The sequence below is a fragment of the Limulus polyphemus genome, unplaced genomic scaffold (genome assembly GCF_000517525.1).
Source record: "Limulus polyphemus unplaced genomic scaffold, Limulus_polyphemus-2.1.2 Scaffold55, whole genome shotgun sequence".
Taxonomy (NCBI): Eukaryota; Metazoa; Arthropoda; class Merostomata; order Xiphosura; family Limulidae; genus Limulus; species Limulus polyphemus.
This window is the reverse complement of record NW_013665665.1, coordinates 542,164-547,354: the sequence shown is the minus strand read 5'-3', so window position 1 is coordinate 547,354 and position 5,191 is coordinate 542,164. Positions and strand designations below refer to the sequence as shown.

The 5,191-nt window shown below is 32.2% G+C and overlaps 1 protein-coding gene across 1 annotated transcript in view; it reads left to right on the top strand.

The window, feature by feature from the left end:
* Positions 1-5,191, top strand: part of LOC106463794 (SWI/SNF-related matrix-associated actin-dependent regulator of chromatin subfamily D member 3-like) — a 335,955-nt gene that overhangs the window by 145,243 nt on the left and 185,521 nt on the right. Inside the window, exon 4 of the mRNA XM_022391691.1 lies at positions 1,667-1,748. The gene's annotated coding sequence lies outside the window, so the exon portion shown is untranslated. The remainder of the gene's footprint in view (positions 1-1,666; positions 1,749-5,191) is intronic.

Here is a 5,191-nt window from a genome sequence, read left to right as displayed (position 1 = left end):
ATATATATATACTGTAGGTTCCTTTTTTACGTTTTTTATTCACTTTTACATGTGTAATTTCTTTTACGTGTAAACATATAAATACTTGCATTAATATTGGAACATTTCTGGAATTAAAGTGGATTATAAACATTTTCTAGGATGTTACTATATCCAATAAATTTGTCAAGAAACGTTAAAAACGCAAGTGCTTACTGTAAGAAAAAAAAAGAAGTACACACTTTAAGCACCCTGTTAGTTAATAGATATCGAATTTTCATTAAATAGGTGATGGTTTTCCGTACGTCTTCTGTTAATAGATAATTAACTATGGAAACTGTATATTATTTGCTTTTCAGTGATTAAAGTCTATTCTTTCTCACATAATGCGAGCTACTTTCGTTTTAATCTTGTAGTGGTTGTTTTTCAATCCCTGTTTGGTGTTTACATAAGTCTTTGCTCAAATACGTTGATAACGTAATCTGAAAAGGCTTAAGAAGATTTGAGGAGCCATAATGAACTGGCAAATAACCAGACCGTTAACGTAAGCTGAAAAGGCTTAAGAAGATTTGAGGAGCCATAATGAACTGGCAAATAACCAGACCGTTAACGTAAGCTGAAAAGGCTTAAAAAAGATTTGAAGAGTCATAATGAACTGGCAAATAACCAGATCGTTAACTTAAGCTGAAAAGGCTTAAAAAGATTTGAAGAGTCATAATGAACTGGCCGACAACCAGACCGATAACATTTTAAATGAGAGAGAAAAGCAGGAAAGAAAAATAGTTCACTTTTTCCCTCTTTATACTTCTCCAAAGCCAGTCAACACTTCATACAGCATTAGGTATACTTAATGTTAACCTGGACATTTTTCTAAAGAAATATGAAGGTTAACATGATTTCCCACAAAGATCTGTTTTTCATTATTCGGTATTCTGTTATAAGGCATAACACACTTCGGAGTAATTTTGTTTTTGAAAGAAATACAATGTTTCTTCATCGTATTTATAACGTTTTAGTAAGGAATAAGTTAATTTACATACGTGTGTTAACAAAACAACAAAAAGTTACTTCTACATATTTCGATATCCGAAATCTGTAGCGAATAAATTGAAATCTATAGCAACTTTAGTTGCTGTTATACACTGTTTAAGTTTCAGTTGTTGTTTTTAACACCACTTTTTTAAATTAGTATTCTGTAGTCGTAATGTTAATAATTTTGGTTTAACAATTCTATGCCTGTAAACATAGTTTTTTAATTTTTGAGTACTTTACATCTAATTACTGAGTTTAAAAAAGCTTGCTGGTTAATTTCCAATTCCAATCAAATGTCCAAGACTTCATATCATACAAAGATAATAGTAATAACAAAAACAGCCATCGTAATCCACTTTCCTGACATTGATATTATTTATCCTTATATTGTTCTGTGAAAGTAACATATAATTTAAGAGTAATTTAAGCGTCGTGAACATAATTTGTCGTCAATCTTATTTAGTAATGTGGACATCAAATAAATGTCTGTTCTTTTTGTACAAAAATATATATTTGACAAAAAAGTGGATCATGATGATCTTGTTATTGGATATACTTAAAAACAACATGTTGTTGTGTTTGACTAAAGCACTACCATCTGTAGATAGTTGAAATTCAGCATGTCATTATTAATTCCTGAAATATCTTTTATTAGATAAAGTGAACGATGGATGAAGATAACATTGTCAGATGAAGTTATGATCAAGGGATGCTCACTCAGCTCCGAAGACTTGGAAGTAAGTATTAACTATGACAACTTGTACGGTCCGTATTTCTTCCTATATGTACATCTACCCATTCCTTCTTGTCAACATGCTTCACTACTCTTGTTTCGACGTCATATAATAACATATCTATTCACCTCTTCTCTTCAGTACTTCCCTACAAAACTATAGCTTCCCTTCGAGCACACCTAGCAACACATTCAACTAACTGTTTTTACTCGCACACCTAATAATGTGTCTGTCTTACTCCTATCACTGACCTAGCAACATGACTAGAAATATTGTCTGCTCACCTACTTTCCTTACCTATTTACCAACCTAGCTGTCTGACTATTTTCATAAAAACATTACCAACAACCTATATCCTTTTTACTTCCCTATATGCATACCGAGAAATATTTTTACTCACCCTATCAACATATTAATCTGCATAAATACCGACTTCTGAGTCTAACTACCTATATGTTAATATATCCGCCAACCTCCTATTTTTTGTACCCATATTTATGAAGTATCATTAATTTCCTCTCTATTTTCCAATCTACCTACTTGCATGTATATGTATCTACTATTCTAAACCTCATACCTGTTTCACTAAATTTCTAGCCATTCATTTTTAGTGATAAAATAAATAATTTTAAGATATGTGGATTATGAGAAGACCTATACTTAACCTAAATGAGTTTTGTTTCGATCAAATTCCTTCTCAATGTGTATTTCAGAACCTGTGTGAAGTAAAAAGCAGACAAAATCTGCGTAAAACTAAAAAAACACTCAGACCCTAAAAGTATTAAAGTACTATTTCCTATTTTTCGCTTCACATTTAGATTATCTATTTGTAATACTAACATAAAAAAGAAGTTTTATGTTTCTGACTTGGTGTTTAAACTACGAAACGTTATCCTGCAACAGATTTAGTTATAATCCCAGTATTTGTTAAAATAACATTTTTTGGAATCTTTTAAAGAAAAAATCCTAGTGGAAGAAGATTGAACACATGAAGATTTAGTAAGCTTTATTGGATTCAACTGAACTTGTATGAGACATCAATAATTCAGAAAAAAAATACAATTCACGATCTTTACGATCTATTAAAATCATTCTTATTGTTTACAGCTTATATGAATATTCCAAGACATCAATATGATTTAACTATCAATTTATAGCCATCTATCAGGAAAACGTATTTGAAGAACAAAACTTTAACAGACGGATAATTAATTAAATACGTTATAAGGGGGAACTTGGAGCGTTTCTTAATTAAGCTAAGTTATAAAGTATAACCACTGTGCCGTAACAGTAATTAACTATTAACTCTTTACAAGTCCTCGAGAAAAGTCCCCCCGGTGGGTTTGTTTGTTTTGTTTTTTGAATTCCGCGCAAAGCTACACGAAGGCTATCTGCGCTAGCTGTCCCTAATTTAGCAGCTAGTCATCACCACCCACCGCCAACTCTTGGGCTACTCTTTTACAAACGAATAGTGTGATTGACCGTAACATTATACCGCCCCCACGGCTGAAAGGACGAGCATGTTTGGTGTGACGGGATTCGAACCCGCGACCCTCAGATTGCGAGTCGAGCGCCCTAACCACCTGGCCATGACCCCCCCCCCCCCGGTGGGACAGCGGTAAGTCTACGGGCTTACAATGCTAAAAACAGGGGTTCGATTTCCCACGGTCGACACAATAGATAGCCCGATGTGGCTTTGCTCTAAAAAACAAACAAATAGAAACATCAACTAAATTATATTATACTAGCAGATTGCCATTGAAACAATTCAACAGTAAATTATCTGAAAATAGTGATAAATAAATAACAAAATGTGTAGTCAATCAAATGGCTTGTGTCATAGAGTATACTCAATATGATTGTCTAGTGAGCCGCTTACAGCCGTATTTTTGTCATTCTATGTCTTATTTCAATAGGGAGCCTCCCAGTGGTACAGCAGTATGTTTGCGGATTTACAACGCTAGAAACCGGGTTTCGATACACGTGGTTGGCAGAGCACAGACAGCCCATTGTGTAGCTTCGTGCTTAACTTCAAACAAACAAACAATTCAATAAGGAAAATTTTCCATTGCGTTTGTTTTCAAGCAAAATGTTGGCAAAAGTGTTTGGGTTTTGATGAATGGGTCCATCTAGAACAAAAGAGCGCCCAAGTTCACTAAATAGCCGCGGGGATTTTTTTTCATTGGATGCCACCGTTCCTTATCAAATTGCTAAGCGCAAGAAAAAACCGTTTTCAAAGTTAATGCTTTTTGACAGTTGTCATTTCTATAAAAAAAAGTGTCAAAGGGAAGATATCCAATTTAAGTCAACTGAATTTATTCGACATATTACAATAAAATCATGCATGTATATAATACCGACATGAAAATAGAAATGTATATAAATCGAACAACAACAAATATATACTCAAATACATTCCTTTCTTTATGCGTTTTTTCCTGTCGATGGAGGAAGCCCTGTTTTTTTTTAAATTCCCTGACAAAAAGAAACATATTTGTTCTCAATCAGTTTTTTTCTCAGATTGACCGTTCAACATATACGAAAACTGACGGATCGATGATGATATGAAAATTCAGAAATTGCAAAAAATGAATAATTTTCCTGTAATGTAGTCTTGAAATGAAGCATTTTGAGATATAATTTTTTTCTATGATTAATCGTTCGGGAGTTACAGACCAGGACAAACAGACAGACATTGGTTATCAAATATATATAGATAGATAGTTTACATATTTTGTAGAGAATTTAGTTCATTATAATTTCTATTTTTAATGAAACATTTTTTCTCTCTTTATCATGAATCTGAAAATGTTGATATACTGCTCTCGTGATTGCTCTTCTACATGTTTACACCATTGGGAATAATATGAAAACAATTCATTTAAATTTTATAGTGAAATTTTCAATCATTAAGTCCATTCAAATATCGTATTTTAGTGTTTTCAGCTTTTTTCCATTAGCGTTTGTTAAAAAAAATGCAAGAGCTTCTAATATAGAGACTCATAATTAAAAGTAATGAAATATGTTTACTTATTTGTTATGTAATCGTTAATGATTTTGTTTATAATTTTAAAAATTATTCAACATGAAATTTTCAGTCAAAATAAACATCGAGTACAATTTTATCATAAACAGCAAAATATTAACATCGCTCTTATGGCATTTTCTTTTTCTGTCTTACCGTTATATTTTTCTTTCCATCTTACGTGTATTTAAATGTATATATAACATAAATAAAAAGGTGAAAGAATACCTTAAATAAAGAATAAAATAATCATCAGTCAGATATTTTAATATGATAAATCAATTTATAACAAAATTGTTTGGTATACAAATATTATGAAATCCAAGCTGGTTTGTTTGAAGTTAAGCACAAAGCTATACTATGGGCTATCTGTGCTCTGCCCACCACGGGTATCGAAACTCGGTTTCTAGTGTTGTAAGTC